Below are 24,809 nucleotides of genomic sequence, written 5' to 3'. Positions count from 1 at the left end.
AGACATGTCACCAAAACAAGGGACTGTCTTTCACTCTACCCCCTGCCACCCAAACCCTAACTACAGACGCATCAGACTATGCTTGGGGGGACCACCTGGCGGGGAGATGCATTCAGGGCAAATGGAGCCCAAACAAATGCATCTGCATATCACCAGAAAGAGATGCTAGCTGTTCAGAATGCTCTGACAGCCTTCAAGGACTTAATTCATCCAGGACAACTACTGATAAAGACTGACAACACCACGGTTATGTGGTACATAAACAAGCAGGGGGGTACACATTCCTACCCCCTTTGCAGACTAGCCATGATATTGTGGAACACTGCTTTGACTTACCAAATACATCTTCAAACTCAATTCCTGCCAGGAAAACAAAATACTCTGGCAGATGATCTAAGCAGAAATCTTATGGACCCACACAAATGGAAACTGGATCCACAAATCTTCAGCATGTTAGCACGTTAATGGGGGAGCCCAGACATAGATCTATTTGCCTCTCCCCAAAATTATCAGCTGGACAAATTCTGCACAAGAATTAATCACAAAAAAGCATGGAAAGTGGACACCCTATCCTTCAGTTGGAAAAACCGATCAGTCTATGCATTTCCCCCTCTGCCTCTTCTCACCAAGGTCTTACTGAAAGTCAGACAGGAAAAAACAAAAATAATCTTAGTTGCTCCGGACTGGCCTCAACAACACTGGTACCCACTTCTAAGGAATATGTCTCGACTCCTCCCTTGGTACTTGCCTCATATACCTCATCTACTGTCTCAGCAGAACAATCAAATTCTGCACACTCAGCTCCAAACTCTGTGCCTTGCAGCATGGCTGATCATTTAGTTATTCAAACACCACCTCTCAGTAAATCTGTGATGGATGTCATTTTGGAAGCCAGAAGGTCTAGTACTAGAAAATCTTATGCTGATAAATGGAAGAGATTCTGTGCTTGGAATCAAGCACAAGGAACAGACACAGCAAAGCCCAATATTCCTCATATTTTACAATATTTGACTGAGATGCTTGACAAGGGCCTATCTTTTTCTTCAATAAAAATCAATTCCTCTGCCATCTCTGCTCATTACAACACAGAGCCTCCCCTCTTTTCTCATCCTCTGCTTAAACAGTATCTTAGAGGGGCCAAAAATTTAAGGCCTCCCAGAAGATTTCCAACTCCTGCATGGGACCTCAATTTCGTGCTGGAAAAACCCACCCTGCCTCCTTTTGAACCAGCAGTTACTGCGGATATAAAATTTCTGTCTTGGAAAACAGCTTTTCTCTTGGCAGTCACTTCAGCAAGAAGGGTTTCAGAACTACAGGCTCTCATGGCAGTGGATCCTTTTATTATATTTTACCCGGGCAGGGTGTCCCTCAGGACCAATCCTTCTTTTATGCCTAAGGTGGTATCCAGTGTGGCTCTTAACCAGACCATTCATCTGCCAACATTTTACCCAAATCTGCAGAACAAGGGGGAGCGGATTCTGCATTCATTGGATGTACACAGACAACTAAGATTCTGCTTAAACAGGACCAAATCTCTAAGAAAATCTGAGCAACTTCTGGTAGCATTTGCTGCAGGGTCAGAGGGGAAGGCTATATCAAAGCAGACTATTTCTAAGTGGATAAGCCACTGCATTTGTTTCTGCTATTTGCACCATGGTAAACCTGTGCCCAAGGGGGATCAGATCACATTCCACCAGGGCTGCCTCTACTTCAGCAGCTTTTCTCAGAGGAGTTCCAACCAAAGACATTCTAGAAGCTGCTACTTGGAGCTCTCTTCATAACTTCACAAAGCATTGTCATTTACCTCTGTTTTCTAAATCCAGGGCAGGCTTTGCCACTGCAGGCCTGCAGGGCCTTATAGCCGCTCCTAATGCTGTTTAGTTCCATCCTCTCCCATCCATAGCTTTGGGATTCTACCCAAATGTAATGACTGCAACAGTGAAACACGAAGAACATAGTACAGTTGTGTACACTTGCTATAAATGTAGATGTTCGAGTGTATTCACTGTTGCAGTCCGGGTTACCCACCCGCCATCCCCTTTTCTATACCTTTCCTTTCCTTCACTATACTCAAAAGCCTTTGTGGTGTATTTGCTTTTAGTTGAAGGTAAAGTTTGTTTCTAAAAGTGCATCTATATATTTACTTATTTATTTATTTATATATATATATATATATATATATATATATATATATATATATATATATATATTTTTTATTTTTTTTTTTTACTCCCCATTTGGGGGGGAACCTGACATCTGGGGCAAGAAAAACGGAATAAAATGGCATCGGCTGCATGTTTTATACTCCTGACGACCTGACATCATGGAAGAGGAGACAGCAGCCGATGCAGGACCCAAGACTTTGTTGTTCACGCCGACTGAGGGCAACCTGCCAGCAGATTACCCAAATGTAATGACTGCAACAGTGAATACACTCGAACATCTACATTTATGGTAAGTGTACACAACTGTACTTTAGTACCTTGGTTCCTTTGCCAGGTTTCTGTAGTAAAAATCCAGCCCCTCTTGCCTATTCTCTGTACCCCTAATTGTATTCAATCCTATTAGAAAAATCTCGTTTCTCCATTCTCATGTTGATTTTGTTATTACAATACTTTCTGCTACTTTATAATTATAATGTATTTTTTTTTAATGTCTCCAAATCCTTTGGGTTTTTAATATCATAATGGGAATGGATCCCATTCCCAAGTCAAAGAATGATTTTAAAGTTCATGAAATTAGTATTGTTTCAGTCTTTGATGTTAATAGAAGTGCTCTTCGTAGCACCCGCAGTGTACCCAGTAATTCCTCCTGCAATTCGTACAGTTATATGTATCAGTTTAACGTATCTAAATATGACTGTAAATTCTTTTTCATAAGACCTGTTGCTCCTACTACTATTAGAACTGTCTGGGTGTCTTTCTTCCACATAGCTGTCATTTCTCCCTGCAAACTCCTGATATTTTATGACTCTCTCTCTTTCTGTGTAAGACACTGTAGTCACTGGGTGTAGGGATTTCAGTAATCAGTGCTACTTTTGTCTTCTTTTCATGGACCACTATGTCTGTTTTTTTTCACATCTATCTTTTGAACTGCTGGTAATGGGTGATCCCATGTGATGCAGACTTCTTCATTTTCTATGATGCTTTGTGGCTCATGTTTCCAGTGTTTTTTCAGCTACTTCAGTATTATAATGTTTGCACAGTCCCCAATGCAACAGTCTTGCCACATTATTATGCCTTTCAGTATACAGTCCTGCCATTAGTATGTCACAACCAGCAACAAGATGTGCAACTGCTTCAAATTCTGCTTTACAAAACCTACATATATATGTTTCTTCCATGTTCAGTGGACTTTGTAAACCAACATGTATGTAGTCCACTGTCTTGGGCCGCCAATATTAACCTTTCATCTTTTGGTTTGAATTTGCCTTTCCTTAACCATTCCTGCGTTCGATCCTTATCAGTATGAGGTTATTCTAAGAGTTTTCTATACTTGCAACTATATTTATGTATTTTCACATTTCTCACCTTCTCATCTGATCCTTCACGTTATTTCTTTCTTTTGTTTTTGGAACTTTCAGTTGCTGCCTGATTTTTATCTACTTCTGGTTTGATTTCCATTCCCGCTTGACGTCTGTATGCTCTGCTAGACTAAGAGAAGCCATCGTAGATTCATTATCCTCATGTTTCAAAACTTTCACTATGTTAGGGTCTTGTGAGGTCAGCAGATATGTATGCAGTGCCACGATTGCAGATCTATGCATGTAATAATCAATTTGAAGGAGGCCCATACCTCCTTCGGAATGGGGAAAATATAATCTTGGTATGCACTGATTTTTATAAATCATTTGATGAGCATGAAGCATCCTTGTTTTCCATGTCTAATCTATCCAACACCTTTTGGGGCCAGTCAGTTACACCAAAACTGTAAGTTAGGACAGGAAGAGCAAACTGGCTTATTGCTTGAACTTTGTTCCTAGATGTCAACTCTGTTTTCAGGATTAATTTAAGCCTTCTAAAATATTCCTTACTGAATTTTATTCGCATTTGTTTGTGTTTTATTGCTGATCCTTCATCAGTTCCCAGGTATTTATACACTCCCTATTTCTCAAGTTCTTTTATGTCACATTCTCGTCCCAAACTGATGTTTTCTTGGTGCTGCAGCTTTCCTGCTTCAGAGATTACTTTTGCACATTTATCAAGACCAAATGTTTGGGGTATAAACATGTCTTTGCAAAAACTTCCAGGCAAAACTCTCAAACTTTTTGATGTGTTGTTGCATATTTGGGGGCTATACATATGTTCTCCCATCGTTTGTTTGTGAATTGTATATCTAATATCTCTTCCCAATCTTTTCAGACCTCTTCTGATTGATTCCTATAGTTATACAGAATATTGCATTCATAAAGTAGAAGAAAGTATACTAAAAACGAAGTCAACAGGGAAATGGAGAAAGATTTTGCTGACAGGGATGACTGCAATTAGGGGTACAGAGAATAGACAAGAGGGGGCAATATTTTATATGCCCTACTAATTATCCCTTTTTTAACAGCAGCTTATGTCCTAGATTCAGTTAAAAATTCAACCAGTGCAGGTCTTTCATTTAGGATTTTCCTGTTCCTTTCTCTTAATTTTTACTCTTTATCAAACCCTGATAGAGAAGGCAGTCACTAGTCTGCAATCCAGATGCCTTTTTGGCCTCTTCCCGTTTTATTACCTTTCCTTCTCTAATTAATTGTTCCCAGTACCTTGGTTCCTTTGCCATCTTATTCCAGTAAATCCCAGCCCCCTCTTGTCTATTCTCTGTACCCCTAATTGCAGTCATCCCTGTCAGCAAAATCTTTCTCCATTTCCCTGTTAACGTAGTTTTTAGTATACTTTCTTCTACTTTATGAATGCAATATTCTGTATAACTGTGGTTCCGTTCCGTTTGTTGTGATTTGTAATCCATACTGAATTCCAAATTTTGTCACTGCATGATTCTGAAATCTGGAATGGAGAATATATACTGTTAGACAAAATTAATAGTAGAGCTGATATTGTCGATTTTTCATCTTATCCTCGTATATGGGTACGGATACTATCCATCAGATCCAACTCGGCCATTACTAAGCTTGTGGCAACCAAAATGCTCTTGGATACCCCCTTACTCACAATGCATTTCTCCCTGTTACCTTGGAACTCATTTGCTACTTTGCGAAGATGTGGTCTGATCAGCTAGCTCTTGGGTTATCAGGTCGTATTACTAAAAAAATTTCTTCTATAATCTATTTTTCTCTGTATTATTAGTGTATTTACTCTTTTCTTTCTTTCCCTAATCATTAATAACCCTTCTTGTACAGTAACCAGTTTTTATTAGGTTACTTTCGTTTTCTCTCCGTCTCTGTCGTTCTTTCACTTTCCCGCCTGTAACCGTCTTTTTATAGGTTACTTCCCTCCCCTTTTACCTTTAAAGGTATTTCTTTAACTGCTATTATTGGTAGCTCTCCTCCTCTTTCTGCTTTCGTCTATTCTTAATAAAAAAAAAATTTCCTCCTTTTCTCTGTTTTTACCTTTGTGCATGTTTTTAACTGTATGAGTGGCTTCTCTGGCTGTATTTCTTGCATTATGATGGAGGAAACAAGAAAAACCTGAGGGATTTAAAACATGCACAAAGTGCGGGCACAAGAGTCCCATTAGTGACTTGCACTCCCTGTGTGTCTATTGTCTTGGGGCTCTTCACTTGCAAGAGGATTGTGTGATTTGCCATTCTTTCAACCATCGAGCTTTTGTTGAAATTAAAAAAAAAGCTTATCTTGAGAGGCATGCTTCTGCCTTTGAGGAGGCTATTTCTGGCAATAAAGAACAATCTGGGTCATCCATAAAAACTAAGTCAGTTCATTCGAGCCGTACTTCATCACTTTCCTCAAAATCCTCTGATAGAGTAAAGAAAAGACCCTCTTTGGAGCAGAGAGCAAAAATGTCTAAATCTCCCAAGCCTGTGGAGTCTGTCACCCAGTCGGAGCCTTCGGTGCCAGTCACTAATGCACTGGATCAGGCTTCTTCGGCTCCCATTCTGTCTAATAAGGCTACATCGGACCCGGCAACTAGTCCCTTCAAACCTATTTTGACACTATCAAGGACTCTGTACTCCATGACCTATGATCCAGTTCCATTGAGTATACCGTCTCCCTTCTTGTCTAGAACATAGTCCCCATCTGCCTCTTCTTCCCATTCGATCAGGAGCCTTTCTGAAGAAGATGCGGAACAGATGGTGCAGAAGATTTTGTGGGCGCAGAGCATCCCCAAGTCCCCCTCAGCCTTGACCCGTACAGTGCTAGTTCTGTCATCCATTCCCCCTCTTCCTCAGACACAAGGGCAAGCTTCAGAGCCATTGGAATTGATATGCCTGGTGCCTTTCTGCTTTGATCTGAAATATCCTCCTCATCGAGTCAGACCTTTGCCAGAGCTCTTTAGCCTTTTTGGAGCCAGAGAATTCCCAGAGCGGTAGTGAGACTCGCAAACCTCAAGTGTGCTTGACTCCTAGGTTTTTGTAGCATTCGATAGGCCTTGGGGCTTCAGCAGAGGTGAGCTTGGCTTCAACCTCTGGTGAACTGTCTTCTGGACTGGAGAGGACCCCATCCTGAAAGTGTGGCTTGTTGGAGCCAGAGTCCTCGTCCATTCAGGAGCGGTCAGCCTTTGGGGCCTTGGAGAAGGCTATAGTTGCCACTGCATCTGAAAGGTCACCTGCCCCCTTGAATCTGAAATCCCATCAAGATACCCTTTGATGTTCTTCTTGTTTCACTGTTGCAGTCATCACATTTGGGTTATCTGCCTTCAGGTAGCCCTCAGCCGGCCTGAATACCAGAGTCTTGGGATTTCTGCGTCAGATGCTGTCGCTTCTTCCATGATGTCAGGTCGTCAGGGGTATAAAACATGCAGCCGACGCCATTACATCAGTCTTTCTTGCCTTGCAGTGCCCGAAGCCGAAGCAGTTCGCAAGTGCCAGTCGGCAGACTCCTGAAATTTTCATTTTCGAGTTTCAGACCTGAAATCTTCTAAAAGATAAGTACCTCTTTGGGGATCCTTTTTTTCTTGTTCTAACTGATGTCAGAAAAAAATAGTAATTGTCTTACATGTGCAAAGAAAATACCTCATACAGATTTTCATTCTTACTGTGTCACCTGTTTAGGCCCAGACCATGATGTCCCTTACTGTCGGTTTTGTGCCTTGCTCAATGCCCGAACTATCCGTCGCTGGGCAATTTTTGTAGCCAAATACTTTCGCTCTTGATCCCCGTACTCCAAAATGGCGTAGGTAAGCCATGCAACTACCGATCTTTTGAAAAAAATGTAAGGATAAAGATAGAGAAAGACCGCATGGGTCCAAAACTGCTGACAATGCTACTGTTAAGCTAGTCGCCAGTCCTCCAGTACTCAGTGAGGCACTTTTGCAGCCCCCTGATACCCACTTCTACAGATTTGCAGGCCTCTTCTGAGACCCAATTGAAGTCCGGTATGCCACGAAATGCTTCTTCGACTATGGAACCTGCGGATGTCTCTACCTTGGATGGATCCGGAGCCACTGTGCAGGCACCGGCTTCTGAGGGTGTATTCAGGCCTACCGGTTTCCATATTAAACCGACCTACTTCATTTCAAGCCAAAAATACTGAATTTCTCAGGCCTAAAGTTCACACTACGCCTAGGAAACCGACGACCAACGTGCATTCTCAGGCCCACAGGCCTCAAAAACAAATGATGTTATGTAGTCCAATCTCGCCTACATTCTTACCCGTGGGTTCAGAGCCGAATATCGGCTCCGAATCGGCCAAACTTTTCTAGCTCGAAGTCTTTTATTGGCTGGGCTAAGCAGGTATCCCATGCTGCACTGCTCCCTATCCCCAGATCTCGTTTGCCGCTCGTGTAGCTCGGATGTGGTCTCGCTCTTGGCTGTGGCTAAGTACCCTTTTTTCTTGTTATTCTGAGAAAACTTGTTACAAACTAAAAGCTATTGTAATAGCTATTTCTAATTGGTGTTGTGTTGGTATTTCTGTAGTGTGATTGTGGTTTGTGGTACCCTACTAGCTGTTCTTTCGGGCTAGGCCCGTTTTAGTTAGAGGACCTAGTCCTTCCCCTCTTGTTCTGTGTTTTCTCTTCTAAAACCGTTTGAGTTAGAGGTTTTAGTGTCTGTTTCCCTTCTGTGCACGTGTTTAAAAAAAAAAAAAAAAGTTTTAGTTAGAGGTTTTTAGCCCTAGTCATCTCAGTGTGTGTCCCTTCTGAGGATTGTGTGTGTGTGTTGTGTAAAAATTTGTTCCCACGCTTAGTAGTGTTTTGCGTGTCTGTGTCGTTTTTCCTGTCATACAGTGACTTATTCATTGTTGTGGTATTTGTGATTACTTGTTTAAAATATGTCCAAAGATTCCAAGGAGCACAAACCTTCGGGTTTTAAAAAGTGCTCTAAGTGTGGTTACAAGATTTCCATCACCGATGGACATTCTGTTTGCATTTATTGCCTTGGAACAATCCATCTGCAGTAGTCCTGCAGCTTCCACCATGCTTTTAGTCCCAGGGTGCTTCAAGAAAGAAAGAATAAGCCAATTCTAAAGGGACTCTTGAAACCCTCGTTCAAAGAGGCCATGGATTCTGCTTCCAGCTCTAAATCGAAATCCTTAGTCAAAAAAGAGATCTCCAGCTCCTTCAGTTTCCTCAGAGCCACCGGAGAAAGTCACAAAACTTGCTTCGACCTCCTTGGCTCCACTGTCCTCGGGGCCGCAGGAAGTGTCGGTGTTGATGGAACCGGCGTCGGCTCCAATTATACTGGAAGCTCCTCGGAGCCAATCGCCCAGTATTAGACCAGTGTCACCTGAGAGGAGATTTTGATCTCCCTCCCTGTCCTCCAAATCCTCCAGGACTCTTGCAGATGTGGATGTCGATAGGGTGGTGCAGAGGCTCCTCCAGTCACCAGTTTTGGCAAAATTGTTTTCTGCTCCATCCCATTCGGCTCCGGAGCCCGTCCTGATACCTTCTTCGATCATTCCTCCTCCAAGCGCATCTCTGTCTTCGGAGGCAGAATGTTCCGTTCCACGTGATGTTTCTACATCGGTTCCAATGGCCCCTCCGGGCCTATCTGTACCGACGTCGGCTCCGACCCCGTCGGCGCCGTCCACGGGGTTCGGGACTTGGGATTCTTCTGTCGGGCCCGAGGGAGACACCTCAGGACACATTTCGGTTCCTAGTCTCCTGCTTGGTGCCTCGGCTCGAGGAACCCCGACTCCTGTCATGGTCTCGGAGGCTGGCCGGTCCTCTGACTCGGGGGGGCTGCCTTTGAGGCCATGCGGACTGCGCTGGCCAGATCAACAGCTACATCATGCGGGTCGGTCATTCTGTCCCCTACCACTCTGGTGAGAGCCTCTGATCTCCACCTATCTGTAGACAGCGGAGCCCCAAGGCCTAGGGATACCCCCACGAGTGGTCCCCAAGTTTCTGAGGGCCCTTCAGAGTTCTTGCCTGAGGAGCCCCCTAGAAAGAAAACGTGCAAGAGGAAGCACATACTCCCAGAATGAGTCTCTCACCTCAGATACTGACCTTGAGGAATCGGAGGGGTCCCCCAAGTCATCCTCTGATGATGATTCTTTCTCCGACATCCTGGAGATATTGAAACAGGTGACTGGCCGTCCAAAGCCCCCTCCGAGGAGGAGTCGGTCTTCCTAAAGGCCTTTGGTGCTCAGCCCTCCGCCTCCTGGGTGTCCTCACCCTTCGATGAGCTCCTGGATTTAATTTGTCTGAGGGTGTGGGAGAACCCTGATTCTGTGGAACTTGTACCCAGGAGACCCAATACATTTCTTTCTGCTCCCCCGGGTAAGGAGTTTTTGTCCAAAGGAGTCCCTGTGGATGCCATGGTGGTGGTGGCGGCCACTCAGAAGGAAGTAGCAGAGACTTCTTCCTCCATCCATCCTCCTAACAAGGAGTCTAGGACCATGGACCAGTATGGGAAGCGTACCCCCTCATCAGCAACCTTTACTTTACAGTCGCTGAGCTACCTGTCTGATTTTACTCTGCTCCAGAGAGATCTCCTCAAGGAGTTAGGAGATATTCTTGCAGGTAACGTGCCTGAGGCGGCGGCCCAGACAGTTAACGCCCAGGTGTCTACCCTCAATTCCATCGTTAACTCCTCCATGCAGCTCATTTCATATGCAGCCGAGGAAGCGAGTAAGGCAGCAGGCTCAGGAGTCCCCTTAGAAGGCAAGCCTGGCTGTGCCTTTGTCATTTCACAGAGGCCTTCAAGTCGTCTTTCACTGACTCCCCCTTTGATGGTTCTTCTTTGTTCAGAACCAAAGTGAAAGACACCCTCATCAGGTGCGAGCAAGAGGGAAAGACCCTGTCTGCTGTAGCAGTCCGTTTTTCCCTTCCCTCTAGGCCTTACCCCAAGGCCCAGTGGGTTGGGAAGATGTGGTTCAAAAAAATCACAGAGGTTTTTTCCTGGTGCACAAGGTGAGTCCCCCTCCAGAGGCAGAGGAGGGGGAGGTTATTCAGGGATATGCCGCCCTAGAGGCAGAGGGGGCCCCAGCAATTCGGGAGACCGCAATTCCTTTCGCAGCTCTCCCTACTGTCGTTCCTGATGGGATGCCCGACTGTGCGTTTCCGGAGCCAGTCGGGGGTCGAATATCGTTATACCCGGAAGCCTGGCAAAGCATCACCCAGGACCGATAGGTATTAAGAATAATTTCCGGAGGTTATGTCATCCCCTTTTCATCAGACCCCCCCCTCCAGTCAGGAAAATCCCGGACATTCCACCCAGTTAAAGGGATCACACAGCTTCAGAGGTTTCAAAGCTGCTAGGAAAGGGAGCCATCCAGCATGTCCCCTCAAACCAAATCGGATTAGGGACGTACTCAAGATTCTTTTTGGTGCCGAAAAGAACAGGGGACCTGAGACCCCCATATTAGATCTCAGCCAACTGAACAACTATGTACAAAAGTCCAAGTTCCGTATGGTCACACTACAATCGATTCTCCCATTGTTGGGAGAAGTAGTATGGATGTGCTCCATCGACCTCAAGGATGCTTACTACCATGTCAAAATGGACAGGGCATCCAGGAGTCACCTACGCTTCCGGCTGGGAGCCAGTCATTTCCAGTTTCGAGCCCTGCCCTTTGGTCTCCCCACAGCCCCCAGAGTGTTCACCAAGTGTATGGCAGTGGTAACAGCTCACTTGAGATGTCTAGTATTCCAAGTGTTTCCGTATCTGGACGACTGGCTCCTTACCGCCCCCACCAGGCATGTACTAATCCAAACCAGGGACGCTACCATCACTCTCTGTCAACAGTTGGGCATAACACTGAACTGGGAAAAATCTGCCTTGTTGCCCTCACAGCGTGTCATTTTTATAGGTGCAGAGTTAGACACTGTTCAAATGCAAGCCTTTCTACCGCAGGAAAAAATCAGAGTCTTACAGCAACAGGTGCACGCCCTGCTTCCCCTGAGGAAAGCGAAGGCAAGATTGGTTCTTCATCTCCAAGGGACTATGGCAGCAACAATTATGTTGGTCCCTCTTGCGAGATTGCACATGAGGCTCCTTCAATGACTCCTCTCTGCTCAATGGTCTCTCCAAAAACTTCCACTTTCCCACCCTATTTTGCTCACGGACAGATGCAAACAGGATCTCAGTTGGTGGCTTTGCACCAACAATCTGGACTGGGGAAAACCATTCGTTCCACCAACCCCGGTTGCCACAGTGACCACGGACGCCTCCCAGATGGGGGGGGGGGGCATTATCTCGGCAGGACAGTCCAAGGCACGTGGCAAGATCATGTGATAGATCTGCATATCAACGTTCTAGAGATGAGGGCGGTGCTGCTTGCGTTGCAGGCACTTCAGAGCTTTCTACCTCTAGGGACTATTGCAATACACTCGTACAACATGTCAGTGGTGTGGTATCTGAACATGCAGGGGGGAACCAGATCAATACCCCCTGTGCAGAGAGACCATGCGAGTGTGGTAGTGGGCAGTATCTTCCCAACGGTTTCTGGTGGCAACGCACATTCCTGGGAAGTCCAACGGGATAGCGACGGGCTAAGCAGAGCTATTCTGATGTCCTGCGAGTGGTCCCTGAATCGTCTAGTTGCAGAACGAATCTTCAGCAGATAGGGTCAGCCTTGCTGCAACCTTTTTGCCAGCCCCCTCAATGCCAAATGCAGCAACTACTTCACGCTGATCCCCCCACAGGGGGAGTCACCCAGGGACTCTCTAGTTCACGATTGTCCCTCCGGTCTGCTTTATGCTTTCCCTCCGTTTCCCTTGCTATCAAAAGTGATTCAGAAAGCGCAATCCTTGGGAAGCAGAATGATTCTGATTGCTCCACGCTGGCCTCGTCAAGTCTGGCTCCCCTTTCTCCACCCCTACATTGTGGACCCACCTTGGATTCTGGACCCACAACCAGATTTACTGACACACGTCGGGACAGTTCCACCCCTCTCTGCGGACCCTCCGGTTGACAGCCTGGCTACTCCACTTCCGTCGTTGGGCTTCATCACTTTTCACCTGAGGTAGTTCATATTTTATCTTCCTCTCATAAGCCCTCTACTAGGAAGATTTATTCTAGCAAATGGAAGAGGTGTTCTATTTGGGCTCATACCCAAGGAATTGACACTTGCTTCAGTCTTGGAGTTTTTTTTAAAGTCTGTGTTTTTCCATCAGGGCTCAGCGTCAGCTGCCATTAAAGTTCAATTGGCAGCGATTTGTAACTTTCATGTTGCTAATGAGCCTAGTCTGATGGCTCACAGACTCTGTAAGGCTTTTCTGAAGGGCACTCATTACTCCGTCCTCCAGTCTCAGAACCTATTATGCCCTGGGATCTAAATTTTGTCTTGCAAGCCCTTACTTCACCACCATTCGAGCCTGCAGCTACCTGCGACTTAAAATTCTTGACCTGAAAAACTGCCTTTTTAATAGCCATCACTTCAGCCAGGCGAGCTTCAGAGATTCAAGCCCTTTCTATTAAACCTCCATACTTGATCTTTCATAAGGACAGGGTTTCTCTTAGACCAAACCCTTCCTCTCTTCCTAAAGTGACGTCCATATCAAATCTTAATCAATCTATTGAGTTGCCAGTATTTTTTCCCCATTTTTCAAACAAGGCAGAATTTAAATTTCATCAATTGGATGTACACAGACAGTTACGTTTCTGTCTGCATCGAACTAAAGATCTCCGAAAATCTTATCAACTATTTGTCTCCTTTCCGGAAAACAAAATTGGGTCCCCTGACTCCAAAATCACCCTATCCAGATGGATTTACAGTTGCATCTCTTTCGCTTATTCTGCAGGAGGTAAAGACCTACCGTTTCCGGTCAAGGCTCACGCTACTCGGGCTGTATCTACATCTGCAGCCTATCAAGCCAGATTGTCTATGGATGATATTTGTGCGGCAGCTACTTGGGCTTCTCCTCACACATTTGTTACTCTCTACAAGTTGGACGTGGTATCTAGGGGCAGGTCTTCCTTTGGTTCCATGGTACTCAGGAGTATCTTCCTATGAGCCTCCCAGGATGTAGGTGCTAGGGACGCTGTCCCACGGGTAAGAATGTAGGCGAGATTGGACTACATAACATCAAGAAGTTATGTACTAAACCATAACGTTGGATGTATGTAGTCCATCTCTCCTCACATTCTTACTTACCCTCCCACCTTCCCCCTTCCTGGAGGATCTGGAGGTTAGGTCTGATTTACAGAGTTCCCTTCACTTTTAGCTTATTCTTCTTTACTGAATGTTATGCATGGGGTATGAATGAGTGTTCACAGCAAGCTAGATCTGGGGATATGGAACAGTGCAGCATGGGATACCTGCTTGGCCCAGCCAATAGAAGACTTCGAGCTAGAAAAGTTTGGCCGAGTCGGAGTTGATATTCGGCTCCGAACCCACGGGTAAGAATGTGAGGCGAGATGGACTACATACATCAAATGTTATGGTGAGTACATAACTTCTTGATTACAATGGCTGAAGACCTTATTACCTAAATTAGTGGAAGCCAGCCTTCCCCCTCAGAGAGACCTAGAACTGATTTTCCTTCTGATTCTTCTGATCAGGAATCTTTTGTCTCTGTTCCTTCTGACTACCAGGACATACCCTTATCTACCTATGAGGATTCTGATGCAGAGGATTCCATTCCCTCTGCTTCCCCTCCAGAAGATGTTTCTAGACTCTAGCTATCCCTCCTGTTGTGGAGATTGTAGATGATGCCTTCTTGGAATCCAGCCTTACCCCGAATACTTTGCCTCCAGCTCCCAGGAAACCCGAGAGGTACTATAGAGTACCTGACTCTCTCAAATTCCTTTTCAAAAATCCTACTGCGGATCCAGAGACCATTTCCTAAGGACCAAAAGGCATTAAGGCTAATACTGCCAAGATTCCTACCCCTTCTGACAGGGATTCTAGGGCTTTGGACAGATGGGGTAAGAAGGTATACACCTCTGCTACTCTGGCCTTTAGGGCTTTAAATTGCCAGTTTCATATGCTAAAGTGTCAGCAGCATAGTATGGGGCTAATTAAACAGAAAATTATGTTGAGTCCTGACTGTGCAGAACACAAAGATTTACAAGAGTTAATGCATTCTGCTGACCTAGTTGGTAAACATACTTTGCAGTGTGGTTTTGATGCTTTAGAAGCATCTTGTAGAGCTGCTGTCACTGGGTCTGTTCTTAGAAGGCATGCTTGGCTTAAGGAACAAAACTTGCCAGATCATGTCAAAGCAAAATTACTGGATGCACCCTTAAACTAAGAGCGCCTATTTGGCAATAAAGTAGAAGACGTTCTCAAAAGGATGGAGAAGAAAGCTAAATCTATGCAAACTGTTAAAGATTTCTTACAAGTACAGCCACTTAGATTCAGTAAGCATTGGCCTTCAAAGAACTGGTCCTTTCCAGTCCCTTCCAGTCCAAACCCAGGGGCAGCAGACCCCCAAGACTTCAGTCTCAGTTTATGCACAGATCTAAGCAGTGGGGTGCTCACACATCCAAAACAGGGAGTGGTAAGCCACCCCCCTATGGTAAACTTGCACAATGACTTATCCTGAACTCCCCCAAGCCTTGCTCAAGTATTTGCACCTTTAGGAGGAAAACTCGCCCTTCATGCAAAAAAAACTGGGAATACGTTACCCAAGACAAATGAGTTTTAAACATTGTTTCCCTAGGATACAGATTCCACTCACTCCCAACCCTGAGTGGATGGGCAGACCTCCCCCCAAACCAGTGGGTGGAGGCCCAAAAGCAAGTACTTTCTCTCCTCGGCATCAAGGCTATTCACCCTGCCCAGGCAGAACAAAGGGGACAAGGCTTTTATTCAAGACTGTTCCTGGTTCCCAGAAAAGAAAACTCCTGGCATCCTATCCTGAATTTATCTATTCTCAAGACCTTTCTGGTGGTTCCAAAATTCAAAATGCTAACACTCCATCAGCTGCTTCCTGTGCTAGCCAGGGATGCCTGGCTGGCAACCCTACACTTAAAAGAAGCTTACCTGCACATCCCCATAAGGGAATCTTGCAGGAAATACCTTCGCTTCAGGGCAGGCTCTATGCACTATCAGTTCTCTGCACTTCCCTTTGGCTTATCTACTGCGCCCAAGGTATTCACAGAGTGCCTAGCTCCAGCCATTGCTTTTTGCAGGCAGAGAAGTATTCAGACTTACCCATACTTGGACAATTGCCTTTTTCAGGCAGAAAGTCAGGACTTGCTACTATAGCACCTGGCATTTGTAAAGGGACTTCTAACTTCACTGGGGTACACCATCAACGAAAAGAAATCACACCTAGTACCCTGCCAACAGATTGTATTCCTGGGATCAAGCTTGAACACAACTTCCCAGATGGCATTCCTTACTCCAGAGAAACAAATTTATTTGACAACTTACTTCAACTTACTGTCCACCAAAACCCAGCTATCTGCAAGGAAAATACTGCAAGCTCTGGGGTTCATGGCCTCTTGCATTCTGTTAATTCCGTATGCAAGACTGCATGTGAGGATACTTCAATGGTATCTAAAAAGTCTATGGTGTCAACATTATCAGGACCTGGAAACAATAATTCCTATCATTCCGTGTCTAAGGACAGAGTTCCTTTGGTGGGCAGAGGCCTGCAACCACAACAAGGGACTCTCTTTCACTTTAACCCCTGCCACCCAAACCCTAACAACAGACTCATTAGACTATGAATGGGGGCTGACATGGTGGGGCAGTGCATTCAGGGAAAATGGAACCCAAAGCAGATGCACCTGCATATTAATCAAAAAGAAATATTAGCTGTACAGAATGCTCTGACAGCCTTCAAAGGCCTTATTCTTCCAGGACAACTATTGGTAAAGACAGACAACACCACAGTTATGTGGTACATAAACAAGCAGGGGGAAACGTATTGCTACCCACTCTGCAGATTAGCCATGGTTCTGTGGAACACAGCCTTGAGCAACCAAGTGCACCTACAAGCTCAATTCCTGCCAGGCAAACTAAATTCACTGGCAGATAACTTAAGCAGAAATCTCATGGACCCACACGAATGGAAACTGGAACCCAAAATACTCAAACTTTCGAGGAACAGATGGGGGACACCAGAGGTGGACCTGTTTGCTTCCCCTCAGAACTATCAGTTGAACAAATACTGCACCAGAACTCCCCACAGCCAAGCTTGGAAGGTGGATGCCCTGTCCTTTTCCTGGGAAGGCCTCTCAGTATATGCTTTTCCCTCTCTGCCTCTCCTCTCAAAGGTTCTACGAAAGATCAAACAGGACAAGCCAAGGACAATCCTGATTACACCAGACTGGCCATGCCAGCACTGGTATCCTCTTTTGTGCAGTCTGACAATGCTACAGCCATGGCACCTGCCTCAGACCCCTTCCCTGCTGTCCCAGCAGGGGGCCAAATTTTGCACCATCAGCTTTAGACCCTGAACCTTGCAGCCTGGCTAATCCCCTGAAATCACCTCTAGCAACCCTCTGTAAGCAGGTGCTGGATGTCATTCTTGAGGCAAGGAGGCCTAGTACTAGAAAATCCTAGTCAGAAAAATAAAAAAGATACTGTACCTGGAGCCAGTCTCAAGGGATGGCCACAACTGTGTCCAGCTTACCTCATATACTAGATTAACACAAACCAAGTCCATTAACCGAAATCTTCCAACCCTTATAACAGATCAATAGTTCCATTTTCATCAAGAACGTAAAAACATATCCAAAAGAGCAGGCGATAAAATGAAAACCATTTATTTAAGCGCTTTTCGTCTACTATAAAACAAGACTTCGTCAGAAACTAAATTCAAAATTTAAAAAGACCGCCTTTTATATACTCAGCTGGTCTATCAAGTTACAATGTTTAAAGACACAGTAAGTTAGTAATGAAAAACTGTCAAGTACTTTCAGAACATATACTTTCTAATCCTATTCCCAAACAAACGCTTGCTACATATATCTAAATTAGTACGTAAATTGACATGTAATACTTGTAACATAATAATAACTGTAAAAGAATATATATATAAAAATATATCACATCCCAGTCTTTATGAATGTCAAAATTTTTTTTAACCAACTGACACTTGTAAATTTAAAAAGTGTGTATAAATAGCAACAAAACCACTTCTTCACCACTTATCACTTGTTCAATACACAGTTCTTTATGCATTAGTATCATTAAGAAGAACTGGAATTTGTTTAAAACAAATGACGACATTTATACTAAACTAGGCGAATTCCCTAGGCTCACTTTTAGAAAAGGATGCAATTTAAAAGCTATTTTGGAACAACCTAATTGTTCTAATTACTCGTCGATATGGAATGAGTAAATGTGAGAGCTGTAATTACTGTAAACTTATTGAAGCATCAAACCACTTCATTATTAGAGGTATACACTATAAAATAAGAGGGAAGTACAGTTGTAATTCTAGTTTCATAGTATATTTGGCTGTGTGTAAAATATGTCCTGCATTCTATGTAGGCAAAATGGAGCAGAGGCTCCATGATAGGATGTATGAACACCAGTATGCTATCAACAAACAGAAACAGGAAAATGCTTTAGCTAAACATGTTTGTACTAACATATGGCACACCTTTAAATTTGTCGTTATAGACGAAATAAAAACTGATATTAGAGGTGGCCCCAGACAATTAAAGCTGGAAGAATTAGAGTTAGCATGGCAGGTTAGACTTCACGCTTGCCATACGCGTGGCTTGAATGACACTTGTTCGATTTCTAGCATTCTGAGACTTAGAAGCCTCAGAAAATAAACAACAAGAAACAAAAACTCTTATTTAATAACACACATACATAAAAAGTGGTTTTGTTGCTGTTTATACACACTTTTTAAATTTACGAGTGTCGGTTAAAAAATCTTTTTACATTCATAAAGGCTGGGGTGTGATGTATTTTTATATGTATATTCTTTTACAGTTATTATTATGTTACAAGTATTACATATGTCAATTTACGTATTAATTTAGATATATGTAGCGAGCGTTTGGGAATACGATTAGAAAGTATATGTTTTGAAAGTACTTGACAGTTTTTCATTACTAACTTACTGTGTCTTTAAACATTGTAACTTGATAGACCAGCTGAGTATATAAAAGGCGGTCTTTTTAAATTTTGAATTTAGTTTCTGACGAAGTCTTGTTTTATAGTAGACGAAAAGCGCTTAAATAAATGGTTTTCATTTTATCGTCTGCTCTTTTGGATATGTTTTTACGTTATTGATGAAAGTGCAACTATTGATCTGTTATAACGGTTGGAAGATTTCGGTTACTGGACTTGGTTTGTGTTAATTTCTAAGTTTGTTTGCCGTTTTTTGGTCTCATATACTAGATTACTTAACAGAAATGCTCCACAAGGGCCTATCCTTCTCTTCAATTAAGATTCATGCCGCTGCCATCTCAGCTCATTACAATACTGAGCCACCCCTCTTCTCTCATCCTCTGGTAAAACAGTTCCTTAGAGGGGCCAACAATTTAAGACCCCCAGGAGAGCTCCCACTCCAGCCTGGGATCTTAACTTTGTATTGGAAAAACTTACAGTTCCCCCCTTTGAACCGGCTGCTACAGCAGAGTTGAAATTCCACTCATGGAAAACAGCTTTACTTCTAGCCATCACTTCAGCAAGAAGAGTGTCTGAACTGCAGGTCCTTATGGCAGTGAGACCCTTCATTATCTTCCATGCAGACAGGGTTTCCCTCAGGACTAACCCATTTTTATGCCCAAGGTGGTGTCTAGTGTGGCTTTAAACCAGTCCATTCATTTGCCTTTTTTCCCTGATCCCCAAAATAAAGGGGAAAGGATACCGCATTCTCTAGACATGCACAGACAGCTAAGACTCTATTTGGACAGGACTAAGCCTCTGAGAAACTCTGACCTGCTGCTAGTCAGCTTTGCTTCAGGGGCAGAGGGGAAGGCCATATCAAAACAAACCATATCTAAATGGATAGCACACTGCATCCATTTCTGCTACAAGCACCATGGAAAACCTACCCCACAGGGGATAAGAACACATTCCACTAGGGCTACATCTACCTCTACTGCATTTCTCAAAGGAGTTCCTACCAGGGACATCCTGGAAGCTGCAACCTGGAGCTTGGTACACACTTTCACCAAGCATTGCCACTTGCCTATCTTTTCTAAATCCAGAGCTTGATTTGCCACAGCAGTCTTACAGGGCCTGATTGCCAGGCCTAATGCTTCTTAATCTACCTCCACCCTTCCTTAGCTTTGGGAATCAACCCAAATGTGGTGACTGCAACAGTGAAACATGAAGAACATAGTACAGTTGTGTACACTTACCATAAATGTAGATGTTCGAGTGTATTCACTGTTGCAGTCCTGGTTACCCTCCCTCCCTCCAGTCCCCTGATTGTCTTTCCTTTCAACTATCCTTTTTGGTTTGGTATATCTTATACTATGTGTATTTGCTTTTTGCTGGGGGTGGGGGGTGTTCCACACCATATAATTGCTTCATATTTTGGGGGCACCGACATCTGGGGCAAGAAAAACTGATGTAATGGCGTTAGCTGCATGTTTTATACCCCTGACGACCTAACGTCATGGAAGAAGTGAAAGCATCCGACACAGAAATCCCAAGACTCTGGTATTCAGGCCAGCTGAGGGCTACCTGCAGGCAGATAACCCAAATGTGATGACTGTAACAGTGAATACACTCGAACGTCTACATTTATGGTAAGTGTACACAACTGTACTTTCTTCTTCTTACCAGGATGTTCCACAGAGACAGTGGGACATCAGGCAACAAGATACCTAACCTGGTACCACTGTCTCTTCCTGTACCTCCCCAAACTACCCCAGTGAAAAGGACCCTAGGAAGAGACTTTGCAAGAGGAAGCATGTGGACTCCTTGGAGGAGTCACCACAGAAGACACTGACCTCGAAGAGGGAGAAAACTCCCTACGGTCACCCCTGAGGATGTTCCCTTTGGGGAGATTCTGAAACAGAGGGCTGGCTGGCAGTCCATTAATCCTTCACCTGATTAGTCAGTGCACCTGGCAGCCTTTGGTTCCTGCCCATCTACCTCCTGAGTGTGACCCCACCCACCATTGAGCTCATAGATTTGATCTCTTGGCAGGCATGGGAGACCCCAGATACCATCGAGCCTTTTCCCTAGAGACCAAGTAAAATAATCACTCTCTGTTTGACAAGGCTTTCTGGATGAGTGGGGTTGTAGTAGATGCCATGGTTGTGGCGGCAGTGACCAGGAAGAAACTTTCTGAGGAGACTTCAACTATCCATCCCCCTAATAAGGATTCTAGGATGATGGGTAGATGTGGGAAATGAGTGTTCTCTTCAGCGACCTTTGCTTTGCGGTCACTGAATAATTTTTCGCATTTCACCAGGTTATAAAAGGACCTGATCAAGGAGCTTTTAGATGCCCTTGAAGGAGCAGTAACTGAGGGAGCAAAAGAGAGAGTATCTTCCCAGTTAGCCACCCTACATTCTGTAGCTAACGCTTTCATGAAGCTCATCGCACATGCAGCCAAAGGAACAAGTAGAGCAACGGGTTCCAGCATCTCTATGAGGAGGCATGCCCGGATGCACCTTTGCGGTTTTGCAGAACCTTTTAAGTCTTTGTTTGTCAACACTCCATTTGACATGTCTCTTATTGGCCCCAAAGTCAAAGATACGGTAGCCAAGTGTGAGAAGGAAGATAAGACTGTTTCTGCCGTGGGCATATGTTTCTCGGCTCCTCAGAGACTTTATCCTAAAAGTCAGACAGGCAGCAAAAAACTGTGGTTCAAGAAGTCTCAAGGGTCCTACCAAGACATATGTGGAGAGTTTACCCCCAAAGGCGTAGGGAGAAACTATAATGGCAGATGCTGCCATCGCAGCAGAGGAGGTCCACAGAACTAAGGGTTCCAGGAATCTTTCTTCAAAATGCCCTTTCAGCCCTCCTGAAAGGAGGCCCGATTTTTCCACTTTTGGAGGCAATCTAGAATTGACTATCCCTGCACTGGAGACCCTGGCAAAAGGTAACTTCCAATTTGTGGATGCAGAGGATAATATCCAGTATCCAGGGGTTACCACATTCCCTTTTCTCAACAACCCCTTCCCAGCAAGAGGATCCCAGACATTCCACCCAGGCAAAGGGATCAGGGAGTCATTCAGATACAAACACTTCTAGAAAAAGAGAGTCATCCAAGAGGTCCCCCGAGATCAGAGAGGATTTGGATCTTGCTCGGTGTTCTTTTTGGTTCCAAAGAAAACAAGGGACTGGAGACCAGTCTTGGATCTCAATAGATTGAGCAAGTCATTCTGAAGTTCCAGGTTCCGAATTGTCACGGTTCAGTCCGTTCTTTCTTTTTCTGGAACGGGATGACTGGATGTGCTCTACAGATCCTCAGGATGCGTACTACCATATAAAAATGGACAGGCACTCCAGAATATATTTACGCTTCTGGCTAGGAGACGGTCATTACCAGTTCAGAGCTCTACCCTTTGATCTCACTACTGCCCCCAGTGTGTTCACCAAATACATGGCAGTGGTTGCAGCTCTCTTGAGATGACGGGGAGTCTGGGCGTTTCCTTATTTAGATGACTGGCTCATATTCACCCAGACCAGGCATCTACTTATCCGTGCAAGAGACTCTGTTCTTCAAGTCTGTTCTGAGCTAGGCATAACCATAAATTGCCAAAAATCTCATCTGGAACCTACTCAAACACTAGAATTCATAGGAGCACTACTTGATGCCACTCAGATGATTGCAAAATGTCTTCCTTTCACAGTGGTTGTAGTCGTACGGCAAACTTTGAGATTAATCAGGAGCAATAAGGTAGCTGCCCGCCATGTTCTGCAGGTGTTAGAATCGATGGCCACGGTGATTGTGTTAGTTCCGTTAGCGAGGTTTCATATGAGAATTCTGCAATGGCTTCTGGCTGCTCAATGGTTAATAATCCAACAACTGATGTCTCACCAAATTCTTATAACCAACATATGCAAAAAGTATCTTTCATGGTGGATTTGTTCAAAACAGGTGCCACAAGGTCGACCTTTTGTTCCCCCTCAACCACAGGCTGCGGTGACCATGGATGCTTCTCAGATAGGGTGTGGGGGCATTATCTGGGGAAGATGTTCCAAGGAACCTGGTCCACAGACGAAGCCAAGCTCCACATAAACATCCCGGAGATCAGGGCAGTGCTTCTATCATTGCAGGCAGTTCTGATTGCTCTTCCTGTGAGTACGGTAGCAGTTCAGTAAGACAACATATTGGTGGTCTGGTACAAAAGTAAGGAGGAGCCTGATTATACCCTCTGTCGATAAGCACTCCGGGTGTGGCAATGGGCGATCTCATCCAACAGCTTTCTTAATAGCAGTGCATATTCCGTGAAGGTCCAGCGTCGTAGTGGACAAGTTTAGCAGAGCCATTCTCATGCCTCACGAGTGGTCCCTCATCTAGAGCATAGCGGAGAACATTTTCCACACATGGGTTCATCCTTGCTGTGATCTCTCTGCCTCTCCCCTAAACAACAAATGTAGTAGCTACTTTGCCCTAATTCCCCCACTGGGGCAGTCCCTGATGGATGCTCACCCCCCCATTCCCAAATTCCTTCAGAAAGCCAACAGGTTGAAGAGAGCAGTAATCCTCATTTGCCCCATTTTGGCCTCGATAAATCTGGTTTCCCTTCCTCTGGCCTCATCTTCAGAAGGAACCCTGGATTTTGGAACCATTTCTGGATCTGCTGTCACACCTGACAAGAATGCTTCATCCCAACCTTCACAGTCTTAATCTGAATGCTTGGTTCCTGCAGTTTTGTTGATTCCCAGACAACCTATGCTCTCCTTCCCAGTCCATCATACTTTGATGTCTCCCATAAGTTATCCACTCAAAACTCTATAGGAGTAATTGAAAGAGGTTTGTAATTTGCACTCAACAACACAATGATCCTCTCACAGCCCCTATTCACTGCATTCTAGAATTTATAGCCCATCTTTTCAATAATGGAGCTGCTGCTTCTCCTGTTAAGGTGCAGTTACCAGCCATTTCAAATTTTCACATTGAGATAGACACCTTGTCTCTCATTTCCCCAGACACTTTGCAAAGCTGCCTTTTAAAATGGGCCATGTTGTTAAGGCCTCCCCACATGGATCCTTCTCTGCCTTGGGACCTTAATTTGGTAGTACGTCTGATTGCTCAACCGCCCTTTGAGCCTGCAGTGACTTGTGATATTAAGTTCCTATCCTGGAAAACTATCTTTTTGGTGAATATCACATCTGCGAGAAGGATATCAGAAATTCAGGCACTATCTTGGCAGCCTCTGTTTGGCTTTTCATAAAGACAGTGCTTGTTTGTGTACCAACCCCTTCTTTCCGCCCAAAGTTGTTTCACATACAAGTATTAATCAGATCATACATTTGCCTGTTTTCTTCCCTAATGTCAGTAATAAGGATGAATATGTCCTGCACTTATTGGATATTCATAGACAGTTACATTTTTATTTACATAGAACTAAAGAGTTTAGGAAAGTAAGTCATTTATTTATTGCCTTTACAGGCCCTAGAAAAGTCCTACCAGTTTCCAAAGTTACATTGTCAAAATGGCTTTCTCATTGCATTTCCTTCATTTATTCCTCAAAAGGCATGAAACCTTTCAAATCTATTCCATTTCACTCTACCAGGGTGATGGCCACACCTGCAGTTTTTTAGGGACATGCTTCTATGGATGATATTTGTGCAGCCACATAGGCAAACCATCATACTTTATCTCTAATTATGAGTTGGATTCGGTCTCCAGGGGATGAGTCTCCTTTGGTTCGATGGTTCTGAGGAACATTCTCCTGTGAGTCCACCCGGGGTAAAGGTAGCTGGGGACTCTGTCCCAAATGTGAGGATGAGATGAAAAATTGACAATATCAGATAAAGAAGTTATGTACTAACCATAATGTTCCATTTGTATTGTCAATTTTTCATCTGTCCTCTCATCCCCTCCCTCCAGCCCCCTTCCTCAGGGTTCTTGGTTGAATGGGAAGAGAATTTCAAGTCTTAGACTGTTTGTTCCTATACTCCAGAAATGGTGTCCTTGAAAAACTTTTTGGCATTAAAAACAAATTCATTCTTCTATGGTAATAATTCTAGCAAACAAGATCTGAGGTAATGGGGATAGATGAATTGTGGTTAAGGGGAGTTATCCAGGAGCTTTTTGTTTGCCACAAGCTTAGTAACTGCTGAGTTGGATCCAATGGATCGAATCCATACCCATATGTGAGGAGAGATGAAAAATCGACAATACAGATGGAATGTTATGGTGAGCACATAACTTTTTAAATTTTTTTATTTTAGTATGGTTACCATGCTGTACTCC

The 24,809-nt window shown here is 44.2% G+C and overlaps 1 protein-coding gene across 1 annotated transcript in view; it reads left to right on the top strand.

Annotated features, from left to right (window-relative positions):
• Nucleotides 1-24,809, top strand: part of AP1G1 (adaptor related protein complex 1 subunit gamma 1) — a 4,036,072-nt gene that overhangs the window by 3,965,996 nt on the left and 45,267 nt on the right. The window lies entirely within an intron of this gene.

This window comes from Protopterus annectens, chromosome 8.part0 (assembly GCF_019279795.1).
Source record: "Protopterus annectens isolate FY-2018-M chromosome 8.part0, PAN1.0, whole genome shotgun sequence".
NCBI classification, from domain to species: domain Eukaryota; kingdom Metazoa; phylum Chordata; order Ceratodontiformes; family Protopteridae; genus Protopterus; species Protopterus annectens.
Note: the sequence above shows the minus strand (reverse complement) of the source record. Positions and strands in the feature narration are given on the sequence as shown.